This window comes from Hippoglossus stenolepis, chromosome 2, assembly GCF_022539355.2.
Source record: "Hippoglossus stenolepis isolate QCI-W04-F060 chromosome 2, HSTE1.2, whole genome shotgun sequence".
NCBI lineage: Eukaryota > Metazoa > Chordata > Actinopteri > Pleuronectiformes > Pleuronectidae > Hippoglossus > Hippoglossus stenolepis.
Window position 1 is genome coordinate 26,403,885 of NC_061484.1, and position 13,836 is coordinate 26,417,720.

The 13,836-nt window shown below is 42.8% G+C and overlaps 1 non-coding gene across 1 annotated transcript; it reads right to left on the bottom strand.

Annotated features, from left to right (window-relative positions):
- Window positions 1-266: 266 nt before the first annotated feature.
- Window positions 267-339, bottom strand: trnar-ccg. Its single transcript has one exon. It is a non-coding gene; the product is annotated as a tRNA-Arg (tRNA).
- Between the last annotated feature and the right edge of the window lie 13,497 nt (window positions 340-13,836).

Here is a 13,836-nt window from a genome sequence, read left to right on the forward strand (position 1 = left end):
CACAAATGAGATCGCAAAGGGCGTCGCAAAACTTTGCATAGTGATCGGTGGGAAGGCAGAATAATACTCCTCATATCAATTGTATAATTACTTTATTGAGGTGAAGGTCATCACAAAGTGTTGCATCGTCTTCCTCAGGTTAGAATCAGATACACAGAGGATTAAACCTCATTGAAGGATTTGGATTCTAAACAAGTACAAAACCTGCTTCACCTGAATGTCACAGTATTCGTACCTGCATAACAAGGGTTGAGTTCCCTCATTGTCAACCCAGGTGGGACTTGAACCCACAATCCCCAGCTTCGGAGGCTGATGCCTTATCCATTAGGCCACTGGGTTGATGAGCTACCAGAGTTGTTAGTGAACCCTGACCCCAACCCAGTCCACAGAGATGGACCAACATGGTTTCCATCTACGGTTCATCGTCGATTGTTCTTCTTTTAGAGAATAAACTAAAATCACACACATATCCTCAACATCCTCCGTCGCAATAAAACGTTCTCATGTTTCTTTAACCTCTGAAAATAAAATGCTTTTATTAATAAAGATGTGTCTCTATCAACTGTGTGAGATCATAAACGTTTCCCTGGGAGGTCAAAGGAAACTGGGGCGTCTCGGTTTGTTTTCCTGCATCATGAGGAGAGCAGCAGACAGACGATGTGTGCGGACGTTGATTGAATCAAAGGGAACGTCTGCAGCTCCTTCAATCAGTTATTCTTCCGACAGCCAATCAGTTATGCATTCAGACGATTTGGTCAGTTCATCCATATGTCGGACAGATCGGCCGAGACACCAATCAGTATATTCACCAGGAACACGAGTGTGGTCCAGAGCAGAAGAGTGATTACCAGAGGAGAGAGCCAGAAGGAAAAGGTCGGCAGCGTAGGAAGTTGATTAAATTATGGACATCGGCCATTTTGCTGCTCTTTTGTTTTGCTTTGCCTGAAACAACAGATGGAGCAGACCTAGTTCCAGCCCACACAGTAACATGTGCCATCTTTCCTCAAATCTTATTAGACAGCGACCACGGTGTTTACACTCATGAACAAACATGCTGCACTGGAACATCATCATCCACATGAAAATCTATTTTTAGAAGTGCAGGGCCTTTCCAGAGCCATATTCCACGAAACGCTGTTTGTTTTGTGCGAGTGAAACAAGTTAAAATCGAATAACAACTAAACTCATGCGCTGGAGGGACTTTTGCTTTGAATGTCACAGTGTTTCATTGTTTTGTTAACATGAATATCTACCGTTAGAGTCTAGTAGCGCATGCATGGAGCCACAATAAGCTAAATGAAGGATAAATTCTTTAAAAAGGAGTAAAAATCTCCATGTGTTGTTATTCATATTTTGTACCTCCACCAAGGAAGTTATGTTCTCATTGCTGTTTGTCTGTGTGTCAGTAAGATTACACAAAAACTGGGCGATGGGTGGGACACAGGCTAAACAAGAACTTATTGTCTTTTGGACCAGGTTTTATTGAAGGGGTGGATCCAGGATTCTTCTTCTTCTTACGACTGGGTAGTAAAATAAAAGCTGAGGAAACCCTGGAGCCTTGAATGACCAGAATCTGCAGAGGAGTCGTTGCCAGGTGAAGCTGAAAGTTGACGAATGCCATGACCGACTTTTCTTGGCTAGAGACAGTGATGACTGTCTGCAGATGTTTTTCTCTGGTCCGTCATCGGTTGGCTGGTTGCAGCTTCAGTCTGGTGTAAAGAGCTCCTCTCTCTGTCATATGCTTGGGTTAAAGAGTTCTCAGGTCAATGCAGGGGATAGAGAGCAGATACGTGTCCGAGGACTGTTGACCCTGAGATGTGGTCGAGGGGTGGAGGAGGTCAGACAGATGCTGTGCAGCAACGTCATGGAGGCTTTTAAAGCTGAGGAGGAGGGTTTTGTAAATAATGCTCGATTAAACTGGAGGTTTGACCTTTTATGAGACAGCAACAGTCTGTGACATAACCTGAAGTGAGCCATATTAATTGAAAATGACAAAAGAAAAGGTCTCAAACACCTTTGCTGGGTCTCAGTTCAGGGGCTGCATCCCTTGGAGGTTGCTTTTGAATACTGACTAGTTCGTCCCGTTTTAAAAGCTTGAGGGATCCAGTGGATGGATCCTTCATGGGTGAGCCTGTCCCAGGAATCTGTGCAAACTGGTGACCAAGCTAACAAGGTAAATATCTGGGTGGTTCAAACGTCGATAACAATACAAGCTAGTGAGGCAAATAGAAAACTCTCTGTGGACCAGACCGTCTCATCTCTCTTGACACGCCTTTCCCCCTCTTCCTACAACTTAGGGTTAGGGTTAGTAGTAACTACTACAACTTAGCTGGACACGTAGATGTGGAAACAATGATGGTAATCAGTTTCTAAGGAAAAATAAAAGTACACAATTTGCCTGAACCACAGTGAGCAACCAGACATGATCTCCTGGGCTGTAGTCCCATGCACAGAGCTATAGACCCACACAACACAACATCATTTTGGTCGGTTCTATGTGTGAAATTGGCTGTTGGACGTGGGTGCAGTTCAGAAAACGAGACCTTGTGTCTAATATCCAACTTCTGATTTGAAATCAATCCTTCCACTTCATAGCGGTGCAGAACGATTGTTTGAATGTGTCACGTATCGCTGTGCTCAGCATGAATCATCAGCCAACGACTGAACCTCTGCACCGGGAACAAAGACCTCCCCTAAGAAAGAAAATGATTCAAGGTTTCAGGCCAAGTGAAAAACGCCCTGAGATGAAATTAAAGTATTCGGCAGTTCCAAACGGCCCCTCTGACCTCAAAGCCTCCACTAGGTCTCATTCACTGGAACATGTTTCACATTGCACAACTCAGCAGCCGTATATCTAACTCTTCACAGCTGCTCAAACCACACAAACACACTTAAGTGCAAATCTGTTGTTTTTAATGAATGGTTTGAATCAATGAAAGATATTCACCTGTGCTCTGTGAAAGTGACAAGACGTTGACCTTGACTTATATCTGCAAGGAGTTGGTGTCTTTGTAAACAGGTCAAACAATGTAATGTAATAATACATTCTGCTCAGTCTTCGCATTAACACTGCAGCTATGGCTTTTAAGGATGTCTGAGTGTGTGTGTGTGTGTGTGTGTGTGTGTGTGTGTGTGTGTGTGTGTGTGTGTGTGTGTGTGTGTGTGTGTGTGCGTGTGGTAATAACTGTCCACAGCAACATGAAATCCACTTCATCTCCATCGAGTAGTTTACTCGCTCTCCCCGGGGCTGCTAGATTAAAACATCTTCGCTGCACTCGCTGAACCGTGGAGACTGGCCTTGCAGTGTAAGCAGTGTCCTCGTGCGCGATGAGATTTACAAACCAATTTTTCACGGTTTGGGGAACAAGCGCCACGGACGCAGGCTCAGATGCATCGTATTTATCTTCATAACTCAAAGACTGACACATGCGCTCGAAGTGAAGCAAAACCAGCAAAGAGACAAAGAGGCACAAGTTGCATTCATCGTTTTTTCCTTCCAATCTTTTTAAATTTGTATTATAAAGAAACTTCTTACCCTTAAAAAAGAGTAGAAACCAATAGGATGCAGATTTGTTATGTTTTGAAGCCTTGAGTTTGATATTGTGTTCAGCGCCATCTTGTTTTTTTGAAACCAGAAGTAACCACAGGTGGAGGAGCAGGGGGTGGAGCCTGACTGAGAGCTCGAGGACACTGCACGCCCACCTACACCTGCGACCTGCACCCATTGGACAGTATGAGCTGTCAATCACGTGGTATAAATGTCCGGATGCATACAGAGCTTTATCGTTAATTTGAGGATAAATGGTTCAAATTTATAAAATTAACATCAGCTGTATTGAAGACTGACTTGAAACTAGATATTGAGACAATAAACCTCTTAGGAAAATGGTTACTGACGTTATAAAATGAGAAGTAGAGTCGTTTCCTCATTGACTTCTGTAGATACTGACTGAGTTTCCAGCATTTCCACATTAGCTTCATTTTCCGGACTCGTAATCTAAATCCAGTTTATGAAGTTAGGGGCTAAAAAAGACCCTCACTGAACAAGCTCAAAGATACAGTAGGCATCCACCAGCCCTTTGCACATGTGGTGCAAAGAATTATGGATACTACGAACTCTTCCAATGACACAGAATATATGTAAATTAAACAAATAATGGTAAGTGATGAGAATGATGAAGAGATGATGTCTGTTTTATGAACATCTAATTCACTGTAAAACTCCACAAGCCTCCTCCAACACCCAACTCATAAAAAAGAGGCTTCTCACCACTTGACTGTTTAATGTCGTAGCGGATTCATAGAACTTTTATGGTTTTCGAAGGAACATTGAATATACATCAGTTTAACTAGATACATTTTCACTAAGCTCGTATGATGAAAAGTTCATTAACTTCATTAATACTCAGGCTTTGGGTCTAAATATCAGACGTGAGGTGGGAGACGTTGATCAGGTTTAAATGAACGGATTTTCAAAGTAAACACCGTTTGAGTTTCTATGACAACGGCAGTCTACCACAGGTTCTCTGTCGTGTTTGGAAGTGGAGGGTGAGGTGAGGGGTGTTCAGCTGCAACATGACACTTCACCACTAGATGTCACTAAATTCTACACACTGAACCTTTGCACTGTTAACAGTTAATGTGTAGGTTAATTTTGTGCCTTTTTACAGAAAAAAGTGTGAGTTCTGGCTCCATTTAGACAAAACTCCAAACAATACTCTTCAGTTTCCGGCTACAGTTTGGGACCATGAGGACCTGACAGGGGCGAGTTTGCCTGAGAAATGATATCAGCCACAGTCAAGTGGAGTAGAAGTGAATGAGAGTATAAACAGCCACAGAAAACCTCCAGGGGAAAGAACGTGTCGGCCACCAGCTGTGCTGCTCGAGACTCAACGTATACAAGTGAGTTTACATGATTAAAGGTTGAATATTACGGATATTAGCGTGTTGCATTCACTTGAGATAATTATCTCTTAACAATTTATAAAACTAAGATTCGGTTCCAAAAATATTCAACAATCTTAATTTGACTAATAAATCAAGTCGATCAAAACAAATAATTTTTGTATGTTGCACAATTTTTAAATAACAAAACAACTTTAAAAAGAACACATTTGATGTTTATTTTTCACAAGGATAATGTACTTGATAAAAGTATTAAAATTGAAAATAATAAAATGAATGAAGCAAAATACACATTCTATCAGGGGGGTTTTTTATCTCAGAAAAACGGTTATTTTCTAAAAAAATTTTGTTATGAAAACTTACCTCGGAATTTCCGAGATAATTATCTCAGAAAAACAGAACTTTTTTTTTTTTTTTAAGTGAATGCGATACGCTTCCGTATAATATGCTTCTATTTATAAGAATGATAGTTAGTCAGGTGACATAAAAGAGAGTAGGTGGGAAAACACCTTTTTTCATATTAGACTAAAAGTGTGAACATATATTTCCCTTGATTTGTATTGAACCATCCAAACTACCAGTAGAAAGTAGCTGGTTCAGTTTTGCTGTCAGCCTCATGCTCGTCTGTAAAACTGTGGAAAAGCTCTGTTGTTGTATTTGCTGCTCTTGTATTCTGGATTTGTGGTGTTGAGTGTTGAAGTGCACTCTACAAGCATCATGTATTTGGCCGCCGTCGCCTTTTCCACTGCTGCTGAAGTGGTGAAGGTCACATTTGCCTTTCTCTCTCACTCTCACTCATATATGGCCTATTTCAAAAAGCTCCATTTCTATATTTTTTTGTTGCAATTTGCTCTTTGTGTGATGTGCTGTGAGTGGTTGTTTTCAAACCTCTTTCTGTTTGCTAACCATAGTCAGAGAAAGGAGCTTTTAAAGGAGACATATGATGCTTTTTCAGTTTGTGTGTTGTTCAGGTTTGTGGATGAAAACATTCTGCAAAGTTAAACCCCCCCCCAAACACAGCCAGGTAAAGTGAGAGCGGAGACCGATATTCCCTACACAGGCTGTAAGCGGTTGACCAATCACGACAGAGTGGAGCAGCTGGCCAATCAGAGCAGACTTTAATTTATCAGGGGGGCCTTAAAGAGACAGGAGCTAAAACCAGGTTTTAGAGACAGAGGCTGAAAAGAGGAGCTGCAGTGATGTTAACATTAGAGCAGGTAAAACGTTTAGCATGTTATTGCGCTGTGTCCATATAAATCTAGTGCATCTGCGGTTAACTTACGTCCGACGGGTTTGCTTTTATGAACTTGATTTTTCAACATCTGGAAATTTAGACCTCTGGGTGGAGCAGGAAGAAAAGACAGGAGGTCACCAAGAGTCAGTTCGACTCATTTCCCCCGGGAACAATGTGTGAGCCAAAACGTCACAGCGATCGATCCAGTACTCGTGAAGACGTAACACTCTGGAAAAACAAAGTAATTAACTGACGTTGCCAACCACGGCGCCAGAGCGATGGGGTGGATAAAAACAGCTGCCTGCACATTTCACTTTCTCTGGACTGATTAAGGTTAATGGTCATCTCCGAAACCAACAGCTGTGAAACCCCAGCGGTGACATATTGTTCTGCCTCATCCAGTCTTTCAGGGACACAGAGAGGGAACGTCAGATCCAGTTCAATTCGTTTAACGCAAACGACCTCATGGGTCAAATCTGATGGTGATGAAGAGGTAAACACCAGCGTGCAGGGCCAGCCTCAGGGGCGCTGCAACAATGTGGGAGAAGCAGGCAATTACCTGGGCCCCCAGCTGACAGGAGCTCCCCAGAAAGTTTTGTGAGAATCCCTTTAAATTCTACGATCATCTCTGAAGAGGAGACTGCAACGACACGATGGTCAGAAACTTCGTACTTAAGTATTGTTTATTGTTTATTTATATACAGTCTGCACTTTGTTCAAAATTTGTACGTTAAAAGAATAGTATGAAAATTGGAATGTGTGGTTTGGTATCATGTGTTTCCTAGGTGTTGGGGGGGGGGGTTCAGTTTGGTTTGAGATAGGCCCCCCCGGGTCCCTTTTTGCCACAAGGCCCCGAAATTTACTGGAAACACTCCTGGCCAGTTAAATCAACACTGTGTCAATTTGACTGAGCAACAGCGCCCTCTGCAGCCACAAGTAGAAACTAATCCTGTTGGCCTGAACTACACCAAACTCCATTGTTAATTCTTGATATTTTAAAAGTCTCCTTGTTGAATATTGGAGACAAACAATGGGTTTGAATGACTTTTAACTCGTCTACAGTTCGGCCTCACAGTTTCAAAGTCCATATTTCAGTCAATATGATTTTGAAGCTGTTATTTTAAGTCAAAGTAGAACGTTGCTTAAAATGTACGAGACGTATTTCTATCTAAATCATTTAAATAATCTTGTGATGCTCCGGGTGTTTAATGTCAAGATGTTTCTAGTTCGGTAACTCTCCACTGCCGCAGCCTCCATGTTGTGATTCAGACCACTGAGTTTCACTGAGTTCTTTAATCACACTGCCCCGCGACTCGTTTGTGATTCCTGCCTTCAGCTGTTTATGAGCTTTTTGTTTTATGTACATTTTCAAAAGGTAAAAAGAAAAACTCTGCTTAGTTTTTTCCTCCTCCATCCCTCCACTGCTCCCCTGGGCCTCTCCCCCCTCTCCTTCTCGGCACTGATGGGTTAAACAGCTGACGGCTGTGTGTTTTCGTTGCGGTCGAGATGTATCTTGGGAGAAGCGGTTAGAGAGGGAGAGAGGGAGGATGTGGGAGGAGAGGAGGAGGGTGTGCAGAGGTCCAGCAGGAAATAAGTGAGCGAGACGGAAAAGAACTGAAGACAGGATGAAGAACGAGGCAACACTTTAAAGCACATGTTTTCTCTACAGGCTGATGCGGAGCTGAAATTCAGCTTTCTGTGTTTCCTTGCCGAGAAAAAAAAACTTTCTGCAACTCACCCGATGTTTTGGCAGAAAGTTTGTAGTTTTAAAAGTAAAAGTAATAAAGTAAAAAAAACAATTTGCCATTCAACGACGACAAAACAATAATTTTGTTGATATTGAATAAGGGTGTTACAGTCTATGTCATAGGCACACACCATAATATGTGATGCACCACATGGAAGCTGCAAACTTCTTAGAATATATATGTTCATTATTATATTCATTCATTCAGTCCCTCCTCACTTTGCTCGCTCACTTTGTCTCTCTCTTACTCGCGCTGACACACACTGACACACACACTGACGCACACACACTAGAATATTTGAGCATATTGTGGAACCCAAGTGTGCGTCACATCAACAACATGGGCACGAGTGACACTTGTGGTTCAGCTGGTTTATGTAGCATCAACACACATCAAGGTTGGAGCCTGTTGCTTCAGAGATGCAGGGACGTTAAATGTGACCCGCGAAGTCCAACTGACATAACAGATCCACAAGATTTGAACTTTTTTTTGCCAGACGACCTTGAACTCTTCTGCTGGAACCCCCCACACATTAAGGGCGTTGTGTCGATTCCCGCAGAAATGTAGGAACGTAAAATAAAACCTTGAACCTTTAGCCAGGAGAAGACCCTGAATCATTTTGGGCACCGTGTGCTGATGAGCTTTTCTGGGCTCAAACTGAGGATCCTTTGTTACGGGACAACTTTGAAATGAAATGCCTTGAAATGAAGACTGGGAAGGAGCCGGCCTTGCCCCTGTAATGTGAAACCACTTGTGTATTTATACTCAGGTTAATAGGGATCATGTGTTTCTTGTTTTCCAGCTGTGATGCTCATGGCTGTACGGGGACCAGTACCCCCCGATGCCACGATGCTATTTATTTTGGTGGTGTTGTAAAAGAAAGAGGAAAACAGGGGGAGTTTAAGGATGTATGCTTTTCCTGTTTAAGAGGGAAAGAAAGCAAGCAGAGAGAAAAATAAGAGCCGACAAGAAGGAGCGGATACTTAGCTTGAGAGCTTTGAAGTACATGTGTGGGTTTGGGTCTGAGAAAAGCACAAAAATGAAATACATAACCATATGGAAAATCCCAGTCTAGCATTAAACATGCTCGGAGGCACAGGGTGATTCATCATGAAAAGCAGCACTGTAGTTTCAGAACGTTGAAGTAGGTAAACATAAACCACGTCTTTCAAGAAAGAGACGAAGACAGAAAAGAGAGATCAGATGAGAGAAATTCTGGCTGAAGAGAGAGATAATAGGAGACAGACAAAGATGGAGCCGCCTCGTTAGGTTTTCTCCGTTTGTGAGCGAGCGCATGCGGAGCGCTGATTAGCCTGACCCACATTCACTCCCTCTGAAAGTCGTGTTTAATCAAGGCTTTGAAGAGCTGCAGCTCATCGCCACTGAATGCAGTTTAACACTGTAAAGAGGAAGTAAGGGGAGGGGGAAAAGGAAAAAGGACTCGGAGCCAGACACACTAATTTGGATCAGTTAGAAAGTGAAGTCTACAAGTCAAACGTTTTTATATCGACTGGCGGATTTTCTGCATTTTTGTAAAAGGCTCAGTGTCCACAGAGATGATTTTATTCTGGCTCCATATTCCTCCCGAAGCCCAAACACAACAAGACTGTAAATAAACCATAGGATGTGAATGTGAGCGTTAATCATTGTTCGAGTCAGAGAGAGAGAGACAGAATAAAACATGAATACCAACCTCATGCTACATAACACAAGGTTTAATAATTTGAATTGTATGACTTTAAAAGTCTTAAGTATGTGAAAAGATTATGAAATAGATTTTGAATATGTTCAGGTAGGAGTTGTAACGTCTCTGTGTTGTCGTTCTTTCCCAAATCCACAGAAATCAATGAAGTAATAACAATAATGCAAACACCCCAGTCAGAACTGGACTCTCTGCTTGTCCTTTGGAAAAACACTTTGGATTCCAACTGTCTCTGTCGTGTGAGAGATAACGTGGTGTCTTAAGGGTTATTCTGTACTTCTACTACTTCATCTTATCTTCAATTATGGGGAAGTGTAAGTTATTAATGGACTCTGATGTTCCTTCAAATCTGTTGTGCTTGACAAAGATCATAAACAATTGGAATCTTTCATTAAACCGCTGAGGCCGACTGACCGTTCCCTTGCTGTTCAATGGAGAAAGAGTTTAAGAACATGGAACTGGGGCATGAGTGAGAACAACCGTGGGAGGCTGAGGAATACAAGGCAGAACATGCAACAGCGGAGAAAAGGTTAGAGGGAAAAGTAGATTAGTCTGAAAAAGACCAAAGGGAAGGTGACAACCCAGTAAAAGGGAGAAGGCAGATAGCAACGCACAAAAGAGAATAAAACCGAGAGAAAGACGAGGCCGAGGGTGAGCGAGAGGAAAGGGGATTCAGAGTTACTTAAAAAGGATGAAAAATAAGCAATATAAGAGGAGGATGTGGGGGATGAAAACACACAGACCCCAAATGACCCGCTAAGCCACATGATGGAAAACTCCATCATGTCAAGCTTCAGCTGAACAGACAGCATGAAAAGACCTCAGTGATGTGAGGGAGCGGGGGGGGGCAGGAGATGACAGACGGCCAGAAGAGGAGAAAATTGGATTGAGAGAGCGAGGAAGATTTTGGAGTGAGAAAGAAGAGATGAAGGAAAAGAAAGATAGAAAGAGAGAAGGTGCTGAAGTCAGATAAAAGAAATGAAGTCTGCTTCTTCTCGTAGTTTCAGTCATAATTCCAGTCAACAGGTTATAAATAACCACACATGTTGAGTCATTACTTCTCATCCAGTAGCTTTGTCATTGAATTGCAATGAAGGGAAAAATCTAACTTTATTCCCTGAAAACCCAAAGCTGGCCTGGTGTGACGGAGTTTCAGGGAAAAGTTCACAGAGGGTTGATCCGAGGTTTGTCTGACTCATAAATGCAGAGTTATTGGAGACAAGGGGACGACAAAACATTTTCCTTTTCCCCCAAATGCAATGGAAACTAGTCAGAATTAGAGTTTATGCAAAAGACAAGGACGGACACAGGCTCAAGTGTCCAAATACACGTTTCCTGGTTTAACAGCCAAACAAAAGGGTGTCTGCACCCAGACATGAGTCAAACGTGTTATACTGTCTCCTAATTGGTGCATTTCAGACACAACTGGCAGTAAACCAATCATCTTCCTTTCTCTGTGCACCTGCCTACCCAGCGTACAGATGTGGGCCGCTTCAGGCAGTGATGCAGCACTTCTGACCTTCTTTAGCCCGAATGAAGCAGATGAGTGAGCCTGATGTACAACATAGTCAACACTTTATATTTTCATGTACTGATGCTGCATGAGAGATTTACACAAAACTAAAGGTATGTGTGTGTGTGTGTGTGTGTGTGTGTGTGTGTGTGTGTGTGTGTGTTTGTTCTGAAGTTTGTCCTGTAACTACTAAACTCTTTCACGTGCACGGCTCCTCAGTAATTGGCTTTCAAGTTCATAGAGGTACCGCTCAGCTTTTAACTGGTTTATTGCTCTCAGCCATGCACTCACTCTCACACACACAGATATACAAGAAAGAGAGAGAGAGAGAGAGAGAGAGAGAGAGAGAGAGCGAGAGAGAGACTGCAGAAAGTACTTCTGACTTGTATTCATTACACACACACACAGACACACACACACAGACACACACACACAGACACACACACTCCCCCCCCCGGCCTTTCCCTACATCTGTCTCTTCTACCACGTCGAGTTTCTACATCGGGCCCAAAGGTTTCACACTGAGCTGAGAGACAACTGTATAAAAGTTTTACATTCATGAAACCAGCTACCAGATGAAATGTGAATATTTTTGACACGTGAAAGGAAAACCTCTCTTACTTCTCTTTACAAAATAAGATTTGTAAAGCCCCCCCCGTCTCTCCATGAACTGCTGAGTTCAACAAACTGCACATCAAATGAGCGAAGACATGAAATTCACATCTGCAGCCAAGTCCTGCAGGAGACTCTGATCCTGCTTGGCCTGCTGCTGATGACATGCATTCATACGCTGGGAGCCAAGAGCAATGAGAGCGGGGCCTTGGAGAGAGAGAGCGGATTAACGTGGAACATATGGAGGCCGCAGGAAGCAGAGAACTCTGATTGCAGACTTAAAGGAAACTGACGAGCGGCTCGTGCCAAACAGTCATTCTGCGTTTGGAAAATGTTCTGTTAAGATCTGCTTTGAAGATCACAGGCATCCTGGTTGAATCAGCACTAAGATGCAGTGAGTGATACCTGTCGGTCCCCCCCCCCCCCTGACGATTCAGCCCCGAGCGGCTTTTAGCTCACTCATCTCTGTGCTCTGGTCTTTCTGATGTGTTACTATCTCCTGTCATTCTGAATCATCCTCAGAGGAATCGCAGCACGAAATAAAAAGTATCTTTGAAGTTCACAGGGTGTTTGTAACTTTTGAGTTGCTGAGTTCCTGAAGTGACTTTTTCCTATTTATAACAGAATGTAGTAAAAGGTGTTCCTTCTTTGAAGAGATTCAAATCATAGACTGTAAGTAAAGATGGACCACAGCTCCCCAATTGTGAAGCAAAAGTGTTTTGATCGCCCCCTGGTGGCCGGCTGCAGTGTAGGTCATAAACTCCGCCTCCTCCATTTTAGCTGAATGTTAAAAGTCAAAGTACACGTCAAATAAAATGTTCTCAAAGATGCTTTCTATCATTTTAGGTACAGTTCTTATCACACTGGTGTTCGTTCAAATTGAATTTTTTCCAGTAAGTTTGGTTTTTATTCGATAACATAAGAAACGGGGTGAAATGACTGACAGCTGAGACTGACTCGCGATTGGTCGAGAGAGTGAAGAAGTGGGAGTAAGATAACCACGGCTCCACAATCACGGATGTAAAGACGCATTTGTCGGCCACGTAATGAAGGAGCCTTCGAAATGGTCGCGCCGCTGTGACGTCCTCAGATGAAGCCTCTGAAGGACGCAGCCCTGAACTGAGAAACAAACCCATGGTTCAATTACTCTTGGACTATAAGAAAAACAAAATGTGTCAAAAAGTCTAAATTTATCTTAATGCATCATTAATAATGATCCAGGCTGAAGATTCCAGTTACTACATATTCTACTTTGATGAATGTCTCTCTCTGCACCAGTGCTGCTGCTCAGCGTCTGAGTGAATCAGAAGATGAATGAAGAACTGTGTCTCCCTGGTCACCTTCTGTGGGAGGAACACACGAGCCACTCCCTGAACATCTCAGGTTCATGCAACCACAAGCTCAAAACATTGCAAACTCCATGCCCTCACTTCATGACACTTTATATGGAGAGTTTGATTTATATGGATTTTCTGCATTCAAGCTTCCTGTTTGGCACAAATCCGGTGTTGAACTCTTGAACCCGTGGGCTCAGCAAAGCACACAGAAGAAAGATGTCTCCATAAAGATGGATACTTTACTTCTGTAGTGGAATTTGACTGAGGTTGCAGCTACTGTTCTGCATTTAGTGACTGATTGGGTAAAAAAATCGTGTTAAGACAGGGCTTTTATTTATTTTAATGGCATAGAAGAATGCAAACTGCTGCTATTTCTGCTGCAACACACAGATCAACACACAGATCAACACACAGGTCAACACACAGATCAACACACAGGTCAACACACAGATCAACACACAGATCAACACACAGGTCACAAGTCAATATATTCACTGCATAGGTCGGTCATAAAACATTCTCAGACATGAACTCCAGATAATACTGTGCAGACATGAGTCGACCAAGAACCCAGCGGGAGATTCTCAGTTCTCACGTTCACACGGTGCAGGAAGAACAGGACGTCTTCGTTGGATTCTTCTCCGGGTTCTGATTCCTCTTGTTCATCCTGACATGTTTGTTTGTTCGCTTCTCCAGTTTTTTGCGTCTGTCGTCTGTCGCCGTGTCGGGAGAATATCTGACTGAGCCCGGAGAATTCACCACGAGCAAGTGAGCGTCTTGTCGAA